The sequence below is a fragment of the Hermetia illucens genome, chromosome 6 (assembly GCF_905115235.1).
Source record: "Hermetia illucens chromosome 6, iHerIll2.2.curated.20191125, whole genome shotgun sequence".
NCBI classification, from domain to species: Eukaryota; Metazoa; Arthropoda; class Insecta; order Diptera; family Stratiomyidae; genus Hermetia; species Hermetia illucens.
Window position 1 is genome coordinate 10,570,028 of NC_051854.1, and position 12,384 is coordinate 10,582,411.

Consider the following 12,384-nt stretch of genomic DNA (forward strand, 5'->3'; position numbering starts at 1 on the left):
ATTTTCCATTCGCTACTCTTCTTCATCCTTTTGTGGAGCATAGACCATCCAAACGATCCCTTGCTATTTTTATTGTTGAAACCCTGTTTCAGTTTCACTATAAATTCCTCTTTTTAAAAAGTTTGTAATGCTGTTTATAAAGTAACACCAATTTAAACAGTCCTGACTACAAGAGCGTCAGAACAAACGCAAGGGATTTATAGTTCATATCATTATTTGTTGTCACTAAGGACGAATCAGGCCTCCAAGTCTGCACTTATTCACTAGGGTAAGGTAATGTGGGGAATTTCGAACCACTAGAACTTATCTGTCGTTATCTGGCATTCCATCTATGGGAAACGTCTGTTATCGCAGTCTTTAGGCTTAATCACATTTTTTCATTAGCTGTCGAACCGATAAGGCGTACAGGCAGTCCTCGACTTACGTCGTTTCAAGTTACTTCGAACAATGTTTTGACACTATTCCCGTGGGACCGGCGAGACGCGGTGTCGGGGAAAGGGGATTACGCCGCACATGTCCCTGATTTTGTTTAGTTAGTTCAGGGATAACGGACAATCAAGACGTAATACATTAGTTTTTTTTGCATCTTTGACAGTTTTTATTTTTACATACATATTTAAGTGAGTTTTACTCTAACTATGCCACCTAAACAGGACAGTAATAGTAAAATGAAGAAGACGCGGCAGGCCCATCGGACCCGCAAGTGACCGCCCTCGCCGTACGCGTCCCTCCATTTTGGCGGCAGAACCCGGAGCTGTGGTTCGTACATCTGGAAGCACAGTTCCAGATGTCCGGAAAAACGTCAGAAGCGACCCGCTTCAATTACGCGATGGTCGGTCTGGACGAGGAGTCCATCCTACTGGTGTCCGACGTGGTGAAATCGGCTTCATACACGCAGCTAATAACCGAGTTAATCGGCGAAACTGGATTACTTGCTGGCAGGTCTAACATTGGGTGATCGAACTCCCAGCCAATTGCTGCACGAAATGAGGCAATTGGGTGGGAGCAAGATCGACGATGACCTGATATTGACCGTTGGAGGCACTGGCATCTGCGGCCGATAAGGTGCACGCACGCCTTAACGGCCATGTGGCTGAAATGCGGGCGGCACTGGACGCTCAGTGTTTGGGCGACAGATGGAGAGCTCGCTCGCCGTTTACCGCTCGAAAAGGGCGATCCGGTAGCAGGTCCTCAGAACAGCCTACCGACTGAGGCATTTGCTGGTACCATCGTAGATTCGGCGATAAAGCTACCAGATGTACGCTCCCGTGTAAAGTCGCACCTACCGCAAAAAACTAGGTCCTGCGGGGGGTCCTGGCGACGACCACTCAGAACGCAGCGCCACGTCGTCTGACGATTTTTGACCCCCTCAGCAGGCGCGACTACCTCGTGGATACTAGCGCAGAGGTTTCCGTTCTTCCCGTACCCGAGCACCATCGACTATTTCCACAACCATTAAAACTGGCGGCAGCAAATTCCTCCCGAATCAACACCTACGGGTATAGGCGAGTGGACGTGAGTCTTGGCTTGCGTAGGACCTTTTCGTGGCGTTTCATCCTAGCGGATGTCAGCTTCCCCATACTAGGCGCAGACTTCTTGTGTCACTATGGGTTGCTGGTGGACTTGCAAAACAAATCTCTTATAGACCCCACGACCAACCTTAATTCATCGGGCCAAATTCCCAGGTAACAATCTTTCCGTACTTTTAGAAGACATTACAGACTCTCGTGTTCGGGCACTTCTCCAAAGCTCAGCCAGATTACTACCGAGTGTAGTCTCTCAAAACCACTGAAGCACAATGTGAAGCACCACATTAACACTACTGGTTCCCCGATCTTCTCGAAGGTGCGTCCTCTACCACTCCAAAAACTGGCTACTGCGCGGAAAGAATTTGAAGAACTTGTTCAGCAGGGTATCTTTAGACCTTCAAACAACTGTTTGTCTTCCCCACTGGTTCCTAAGCCAAATGGGGAATGGCGCCCCTATGGGGATTACAGAAGACTGAATGCACAGACTGTTCCTGATCGATATCCAATTCCGCTTATTCTCGACTTTGCGCATAATCTCGCAAATTGACCCATCTTTTCGACCTTGGACATGCCAAAGATGGCAATATGCACACTCTTTGGACTCTTCGAGTTCACCCGGATGACTTTCGGATTGTGCAATGCGGCGCAAACCTTTCAAAGGTTCATTCATTCAGTCCTGCGAAACTTCGATTTCTATTTCGTGATGTTTTGGTCGCTTCTTCCACTGAGTCTGAGCACTTAGCCCATCTCGAGTGCATTTTTCAACGTCTCTTGAGGCCGGGTTAGTCCTAAACGTTGAGAAATGCAAGTTCCTTCAAAAACAGGTGAGATTCCTCGCCCACTCCATTTCCCCTGAAGGAAAACAGCCCGACCCAGACAAAGTGCAAGCGATAACAAGCTTCCCTCGTCCGAAGACAGTGGAAGGGCAGGAGTTGAGGAGGTTCTTGGGCATGCTAAACATCTATCGTCCTTTTCTGCCCAAGACCGCCCAACACCAGTCCGTTTTGAACGCGTACTTGTCTGGCCCCAAAACAAAGGACACACGAGAGGTCTCCCTGTCCAGGCTGAAGCCCGTGTACGTCCCAAAACAACGTCGCGTTCGCTTCGCAGTTCCGGGTTCGGTCGCTGAAACCCCCTAGGTTTAATCTGGGGGCGGAGTGATGTGGCGCAGCAGGATTGACAACATTCGAAATGCGAATGCAAGCGGATAGATGACGCCGTGGAGAGCCAACGGTGAAAGGGTGCCGTTGGTTGGAGACAGGGGGCCGCATGGAGAATAACCGATCTCTTCTGCTCCAACCTTCGTAACCGACGGACGTAAAGTAAATTCCTGTAAAGTAAAAAGTTTAAATTTCTTTTGTTAAGCCAGGCAGTTTTATCTCACGTTTTTATTCTTAGTAGCAAAAGGAAATGGAAAATGTGTGGAGATTAATTTAATATATATGAAATCAATAAAAGAAAGGAAAGCTATTTTTCTTGGTTAATGGCAGGTATTCGACGGCTCTGAAATCTTGTGGTTTCTAGGCGGTAGCAGTATTCGACGGCTCTTGCGTGCGCGGAGTGAATATTTACGAGGGCGCTTCATCTATGTACAAAGTACGACCCGATGCGGAAAAATGAATGAAAACGAATACTAAAAGAGTAAGAAAGACAATTACAATTGAGGTTAAATCTATGATTTTACAACCCAAAGATCGCGGTTGCTCGACTTCATCTATTGGACGAGAACTTAATTTATCACGCACGACCGTACAAACAATATTGAAAGATAAAGAAAAACTCCTAACAGCTCTACCTTCCGTCTCTTTAAACAGCACTATTATACGAAAAAGGAATGTTTTACTTTGTGAAATGGAAAAACTCGTGTACACTTGGATTCAAAATCAAACTCAACGACTCTAAGTTTGGCTATGATTCAAAATAAGGCGTTGAATATTATCAACATACTGCATAATAAACGTGGCCAGAGTAATAGTGAAGAAACAAAATCCTTTTCTGCCAGTCGCGGATGGTTCATGCGCTTTAAAACGAGATATTCGTTACATAACGTTCGAGTGCAAGGAGAAGCTGCTAGTGCCAAGTATATGGCTGCTCAGAGTTTTCCTGGAATATTCAAGGGTTCAATTGCTCTACCACGATCCGAAAAGTAAAGTTCGAAGTATAGCGGGTGTATCAAAACCGCTTCGTATCTCTGTTGGTGTTCATCAAGAAAGCGCCCTCTCACCACTCCTCTTGGTTCTTGTTATGGACACCGTCACACGGGGTATCCAACGTCCAGCGCCCTATAGACTGCTTTATGCAGATGATGTTTTCTTAGCATCTGATAGCAAAAATAATCTCGAGCAACTTGTCCAAAAATGGAATAATCGCCTCATGCAACACGGTCTCAGATTGAACTCAAATAAAACTGAATTTTTGACGACCGATCCCCATGAAACCGGCACAATCACTGTCAGCGGCAGTGATCTGCCCAGAACTGAGCGATTTAAATACCTCGGATCAACGCTATCAGCCAATGGAGAACTGCGTTATGAAATTGCTTCACATATTAACGCGACTTGGATGAAGTAGTGCTTCACAACTGATGTTCTTTGTGATCGACGTATCAACGAACGTCTCAAGTCTAAAATTTACGCCAATGTCGTCCTCTATGGTTCCGAGTGTTGGCCGATTATAAAAGTTAATGAACGACGTCTTGCGGTAATGGAGACGAAGATGTTACGTTGGACTAGTGGCGTGACACGTTTTGATCACATCGGAAATGAGGGTATCCGCGATCGTAATGGGGTTGCACCGATCGTGGAAAAGTTGCGCGAGAGGCGTCTTCGATGGTATGGTCACGCAATTCGTGCTAACGAGAATTCACTTGCCAAGATTGATCTGAACATCGAAGTCGATGGTAAACGACCAAAAGGCGGGCCGAAACAACGGTGGCTTTACTTATTTTGGACAATACTCCCAGCCATCCTTTGCGTATTGCCGATATCGATCCTCAAATCAAAGTTTTGTTCCTGCCTCCAAACACCACTTGTTTAAGAGGTATGTGCCTGGCTCTGCACATACTCCTGAAACAAGGCTGGTTTCTTTAAAGAAAGGATATTCATACTTGATACAACAATCAAGAACGGTTAGGCGGAAATAAGATAAAAACTAATTAAGAAAAAGTAAAACCAGATACGGAAGAACCAATACTCACACAACAGTCGATGCAAAATGGATTAGCATAACATTGTCCAAATACTTTTATGGAATAAAATCCTTTCTAGGAAAATACAATATAAAAGTGGTCGGATCCAGCAGAGACGCAACACTTAAAAGACAATTAGGAAGCGAAAAGGATCCATTAACGGAAGAGGGAAAAAGTGGAATTTACAAAATCACCTGCGATGATTGCGAGATGTTCTACATTGACTAAACAAAACGCCTCATCACAACAAGGTTCCAAGAACACATAAAGGAAGTAGATAAGGAGGTAAGACGCGATGCATTAAAAGCTATTTGTCCGGTAAAGTAAGCTACACCGGCCAAGACGTCAAATCAAGGTCGCAAGCCGATGCAAACGAGCATTTTGACATCGCCTGAAATGGTAAGCAATTTGCAACAAAAAGCTGATAACAGGCGCAAGAAGACCGAAGCGCAGAAACAAAAAGATGGCACAAGATTGCAAGATTCAGCAAAGCAACAAAAAATTCATGCTTCAGTTACACTAAAGAAGAATCAGAAGAGCCAACAACGACTGACGAAGACACGGATTCCTGCATCATTTGCAGCAAAAAATTGACGAAGAAGCAGAACCGAAACAACACGATTTATTGGAACGAGTGCAATCGAGGTGCTCACTTGCAATGTGTGCACATGACTGGTGGCCATAGTCCCTGGCCAATTTATTGGACGCACTTCGCAGTCACTAAATTATTGATAATTATATATGTTGCACTGGATTATATGCGATATTATTTACATTTAACCTTACATTTTTTACCACCAGGGTCATTTTTACTACCAGGTCAGAAAGATATCTAAGGAAAATTTGCCTAGAAAACAGATGTGCTACCACAAGCCAGATAAAATCTCAACTGGAAAATGCTAATGTAATTGCGTCTGAGCGCAGTGTACGTAGAAAATTCAAGGATTTACATTTAAAGGCCTGCCGACCCGACAAGAGGCCCAAGTTAACGGCTGCGATGAAAGCCAAGCGTCGGAAATGGGCGTGATAAAGATGTCAACTCCTGGAAATCGGTAAATTGATATTAGATGCATCATTTACTATGAAATAATGAAAGATAAGCGCTGATACTTAGGATATTCATTTATCTTTTCTATTGCTAATAGGCCTGCTTTAGCGATGAAAGCACATTTGAAATTTTGCAGAATAGAACTCAATTTGTGCGCCGTCGTCCTGAAGAAAAATTTAATCCTGACTGCGTTGTTCAAACTATGAAGCACCCTACAAAGGTCATGATCTGATCAATTATCAGTGGCAAAGATACTGGACGTTTGGACGTGGTAAAAGGCATTATGAGGCAAGATCAGTATATAGAAGCCTTCCAAACTCGGTTGGTTCCCCAGCTCAGAGAGTGGTTTCCGAATCGGGAGCCATTCATTTTCATGCAGGATGGGACTCCCTGTCACATTGCTCGATCGGTGAAAACCTATTTGCGAAAGCAGAATATTTCTCTATTGGATTGGCCGGGTAATACCCCCGATATGAACCCAATTGAAAATGTGTGAGAGCTGATGAAGAGGAAAGCAGCTAAAGGGGTGATCACAATCAAAACTCAGCTCCTAGAAAAAATAAACCATGTGTGGAACCATAGTCCTCAATTACAGGATACAATACAATCTTGGATTGACAGCATGCCGCGCATTTTGCATAGAATCTGCAGTGCGTCTAATAATATGGCCAGGGACTGTGTCATGTAGAAAATTTATTTTTTATGCTCCTTTATGGTTTTCCATGTGAAATCACAATAAATTATCGACAAAAAACTAGTTATAGATGGGTTTTTGACCTATTTTGCAATTTTTTTTTTTAGTTATTTAACGTCAATATGCCGCGGTACGTTGCGAGCATGATCAATCGAATGATCTCCAAGAATATTTAACGATCGTAAAGGAGATTGAAATCGCGAACTGTTGTCAATGGTTGTGGCTTATCCCGATCCAGAATAATGTGCTATTTGAAGAAGCTGAATTAGATGTTGCCACTGCTAGCGAATAGATGCCAAGCCAACATCTTATTTAGGCTAAATAAATCATTGGCTAGAAATAAGGAGAACATGAAATTTTTACAGAATATGTATATGCGTATTTCGTAAGTGGCAATTGTTTATATGTACGTACTATGTGGGACAATCCAAATGGAAACGTTTATTTGATTCAGACAGAGGTACATATCTACTTGCTGTCCCAGGCAGACACAAACATTTGTTTAACACAAACACAGATTTTTCTCTGAAAGAAACATTTACCCCAAAACAAAACGGACATTTGTCTGTCTAATGTCTGAAATGAGTACAGACATTTGTTTTTCTGTTGTCAATTTGCACGAAAACATAATTTCTCTGTTCAGTGCAACCAATCCACAAATTTGTTTAGTTAAAAGGTTAACCAGTCAATATGTAAGCTGATTCGTAAAGCACAAACGACGCTGCTCATGGTATCATGGTGATTTCATATGATTGCATGATTATGATTACGGTGATTAGTGTTAAAAAACCAAACTGTCGCCACCAGGCCAGCGTGCGAGAAGCTCTAGTAAACTCCCAACGCAACCAACTGCATTTGCAAACGCAAAGGGGAGAAGCCTCCTCGAGGCGGTATTGAACACAGGATTAAACGTGAGCTCCCTGATCTCTGTAGTATTGCAGCCATTGCTAGAAGGAAGGATAAAATTAAAATAATTAGCAAAATTAATAAATTGAAAGAAGAGAGAAAGTTACATAGCCCTTTGTAGTGACCGCGGCTGCGCGACAGGAGCGGAATCTCATTCGGCTCTTTCTTAATTAATTTGCTTAAACAATGCATTTAATAGTGTGCAATTGCCTTAATGTTCGCCGCAGATTGCACATTATTGAATGCATTCGAGCGAATTGATCTTGACAAGAGGCGAATGATTTGCCGCATCCGCAGGCGCATGTGCATGTTGCCGCAACATTGCCTAGCGAGTGAGAAAGGCTATGTAGCGGGAATAGAAGCGATGCACGAAGAGAGAACGAGGAGAGTGTTGCTTGGTGAGGGAAACGGTGCACAGAAAAATAACTGGGAGTTTTGGATTTGGCGTTGAAGGAGTTGGATTTGAGATCTGGAGGACAGCGGGATGTGACTAGAAGTTTTTTTGATCGGGAGAAAAATTTGAAGAAGAATTGGGAGTTGGATTTGAGATCTGGAGGACAGCGGGCGTGACTAGAAGTTTGATCTGGAGAAAAATTTGAAGAAGAATTGGGAGTTGGATTTGAGATCTGGAGGACAGCGGGCGTGACTAGAAGTTTGATCTGGAGAAAAATTTGAAGAAGAATTCGGAGTTGGATTTGAGATCTGGAGGACAGCGGGCGTGACTAGAAGTTTGATCTGGAGAAAAATTTGAAGAAGAATTCGGAGTTCGATTTGAGATCTGGAGGACAGCGGGCGTGACTAGAAGTTTGATCTGGAGAAAAATTTGAAGAAGAATTGGGAGTTGGATTTGAGATCTGGAGGACAGCGGTGGTGACTAGAAGTTTGATCTGGAGAAAAATTGAAGAAGAATTCGGAGTGGAATGGAAGAAAAAGTGACAAGTTGGTGATAAGAAAACAAAAGGATTTCAATTAGTGGAGAGGAACAAATTGTGAATGGCAGTAAAACGTGCAAGTTCAACCCGTTATTATTAATGATTAATGATATTTAATTGTTGTTTTTTTTTTATATAAAATTCTTTTTGGTTTTAGTACTTGTTACACCAGCCGCCAGCCGAGCTCGGAGGGACGATCTGGGTAAGTCCTAGTTTTTACTTTTTTACCATTTATTTTTCTTTTTTTTATTGTTTTTTTATATTAATAGTTGAATTTTAACATACTTTTCTTTTTCTCTTTTCCTTTTTGTTTGAACTGAATTTTGACTTTTTATTTCCTTAAAAATTATACCACATTTTTTTTTGTTTTTTTGTTATGACGGTTGAACTTATATAAATGATGTGTAAATAATAAGAAGTGGTTTGAGGACTTCCTCCCCTTAGTTCCTCCTTACTCCCGCGGAACTCACATGATAAGGGACATCCTCTAATAGAATAACTGGCCGGAGGATGTCGAGGAAGGGTGGGAACCTCACCGGCCGCGCCTCGTACAAGATCCGAGGCGGAAGGGACGGCAATCGGGACGGTGATCCGTCGTGGATCTTCCCCTACTTGATCGCGGGACTCGGGTCCGGAGACAAACGGCTCCACGCGTGCGGTTGAGCCGGTTTTTTTTTTTATTTTCCAATTTAGCTCGCGTTCTGGTTTTCATTCGATAGGCCGTCGCGAATTCCTACTTCGATTTTAAAATCCGGTGCGGACCCACGCATCGGAAAAGGCACGTTGTTTTTAGTAATGAAGCGTGAGGGATCAAAGCGCTCAAAGGACCCCCCCCACATTCCCGAGCCTGGCTAGCACAGAGGCGTGCAAGAACGTGTCGACCGAGAGCTTTGATAGAGCTGCAATCTTTGTGGGCGGACCTTCACGGTCAAATTTTGCCAATTTGTTTATCTTTTTGGGATAGCTCTGCCCTCTAGGTCGTTATCGGCCTATCTCCACAAAAAAAAAAAAAAAAAAAAAAAAAAAAAAAAAAAAAAAAAAAAAAGCACATTCAACGGATTGGCACTTTTCTCGCCCGAAAACGAGTCTTGCTTTCGCTGCGTTGCTACAACGTCGGGGATAGTACGAAAACATTTCGCTCAGTCATCGCATCGCGAGCGAATCACCCAGCGCGCCCAAGTAGAGCCGAGCGCGCCCACGGCTCGAGCTGTCTAAGTGCCACAGGCGGACATTTTCGTCGCCCTTTCCTCGTTGCTCGGCCGGTCAAGTCAATCAACTGTCGAATTGCGGAACTGGGAACTCACAGGAAGGAAACGGCAGGTAGAGTCACGTAGCAGGGACAGGAGTAGCCGCGGCAACGATCAGCAGTAGCGACTGCTTATCGCATTCACGCCAGCCCGAGCCGGGAATCAACAGATCGGAGAGCTGTCCGGCCGTCATCCGCCCAACTTAAGCAGCAGCAGCAGCGGAGCCAACGCATTCCGGAACTCTTGCTTCCTTGCAGCCGAGCGGAAAATCGAAAAATTTTCAATTGAAGAAGTGTTTGCGTATTCTCATCAGCCTTTGTCAAAATAATTGTTTGAAATTGAAATATTATTTAAAGAAAAAGTGACAATAAAATTAAAGCCGCTGCAAGAGACGGCGTTGAGGTGTTTCAAATCGCAAGTTCTCTGTTTTCCCGGTGTTTTTGGTCTGCGCTGGAGAGCGTCCGCTTCGGTCGTCGTTTTCTTTTTCTCGTTTCGTGCGTGCATTTGTGGGTGCGGCCTGCCGTGTCGGTGTAAATTTCACCGCGTTTCAGTATAAACTCACCGCGTCTGCATCACAATATCGTACTTCTCGTTAGGAAAAATGTCGTTTGAAAATAAAGACGCGGCAGGCCCATCGGACCCACAAGTGACCGCCCTCGCCGTACGCGTTCCTCCTTTTTGGCGTCGGAACCCCGAGCTGTGGTTCGTGCATTTGGAAGCACAGTTCCAAATGTCCGGTATCACATCGGACGCGACCCGTTTCAACTACGCGGTGGTCGGCCTGGACGAAGAGTCCATACTTCTGGTGTCCGACGTAGTGAAGTCGGCATCGTATGCTCAGCTCAAGAGCGAGTTGATCAGGCGCCTGTCGGCAAGCGAGTCGGCAAAATTAGACCACTTGCTGGCGGGTTTAACGTTGGGTGATCGAACTCCCAGCCAATTGCTTCGTGAAATGAGGCAATTGGGTGGGAGCAAGATCGGCGACGACCTGATCAAGTCGCTCTGGCTGCGTCGGCTCCCGGAGGGCACCCAGGCGATCCTAGCATGCGTCTCCGGTTCCTTGGGGGAACTAGCAGCAACGGCCGATCAAGTACAGGAGGTGTACGTTCGCCCAACCATAGCGGCCGTTCAACCACCGTCGGATGAGGTCGGCGACTTACGGCGCGAGATCGCGGCCTTAACCGCCAGCGTGGCCGAGATGCGGGCGACGTTGGACGCTCAGCGTTCGAGTGCCAGGCCGCGAGCTCGCTCACGGTCTGCCACACGAAAAGGGCGTTCGGGTAGCAGGTCGTCAAGACAGCCTGCGGACCAGGGTATTTGCTGGTATCATCGTAACTTCGGAGACAAAGCGACAAGATGTACGCTACCTTGCAAATTCGCGCCTACCACAAAAAACTAGGTCCGCGGGGGGTCTTGGCGACGGCCACCCAGAGCGCAGCGCCACGTCGCCTAACTATTTTCGACCCCCTCAGCGGGCGCAACTACCTCGTCGACACGGGTGCGGAGGTTTCGGTTCTTCCCGTACCCCAGCATCATCGACTATTTCCACAACCCCTCAAACTGGCGGCAGCAAATTCCTCCCGCATCAATACATACGGGTACAGGCAAGTGGACGTGAGTCTTGGCTTGCGTAGGACGTTTCCGTGGCGTTTCATCCTGGCGGATGTCAGCTTCCCCATATTAGGCGCAGACTTCTTGTGTCACTATGGGTTGCTGGTGGACTTGCAACATAAGTCCCTTATAGACCCCACAACCAAACTAAATTCGTCGGGCCAAATGGTATCTCACGCTGACAATAACCTTTCCGTTCTTTTGGAAGACATCTCCGACTCTCGTGTTCGGACACTCCTCCAAAAGTTCAGCCAGATAACTACCGAATGTAGTCTCTCGAAACCAGTAAAGCACAATGTGCAGCACCACATAAATACTACTGGTTCCCCGATTTTCTCAAAGGTGCGTCCTCTACCACCCCAGAAACTGGCTATCGCGCGGAAAGAATTTGAACAACTTGTTCAACAGGGTATCTGCAGGCCCTCAAACAGCTGTTGGTCTTCCCCTTTACATATGGTCCCTAAGCCAAATGGCGAATGGCGTCCCTGTGGGGATTACAGAAGGCTAAACGCACAGACTGTTCCTGACCGATATCCGATTCCACTCATCCACGACTTTGCGCATCACCTCGCGAATTGCCGCATCTTTTCGACCTTGGACTTAGCCAAGGCATACCACCAAATCCCAGTAGCTCCTGAAGACATTCCAAAGACGGCAATATGCACACCCTTTGGACTCTTCGAGTTCACCCGAATGACTTTCGGATTGTGCAATGCGGCGCAAACCTTTCAAAGGTTCATTCACTCAGTCCTGCGAAACCTCGATTTCTGTTTCGTCTATTTGGATGATGTTTTGGTCGCTTCTTCTACTGAGTCTGAGCACTTAGCCCATCTCGAGTGCATTTTTCAACGTCTCCTTGAGGCCGGTTTAGTCTTAAACGTTGAGAAGTGCAAATTCCTTCAAAAACAGGTGAGATTCCTCGGCCACTCCATTTCCTCTGAAGGAATACAGCCCGACCCAGACAAGGTGCAAGCAATCACAAGCTTCCCGCGTCCAAAAACAGTGAGGGAGTTGAGGAGGTTCTTGGGCATGCTAAACTTCTACCGTCGTTTCCTGCCCAAGGCCGCCCATCACCAGTCCGTTTTGAACGCGTACTTGTCTGGCCCCAAAACAAAAGACACACGAGAGATTGTGTGGTCTGAAGAGGCTGTCTGCGCGTTCAATAAATCCAGACAGCAACTGGCTGATGCTACACTTTTGGCATTTCCTCATCAAGATGCACCCCTAGCC

The 12,384-nt window shown here is 45.6% G+C and overlaps 1 protein-coding gene across 1 annotated transcript in view; it reads right to left on the reverse strand.

The window, feature by feature from the left end:
* Positions 1-4,344: 4,344 nt before the first annotated feature.
* Positions 4,345-12,384, reverse strand: part of LOC119659947 — a 79,441-nt gene continuing 71,401 nt past the window's right edge. The window contains exon 5 of the mRNA XM_038068293.1: positions 4,345-7,405. The gene's annotated coding sequence lies outside the window, so the exon portion shown is untranslated. The remainder of the gene's footprint in view (positions 7,406-12,384) is intronic.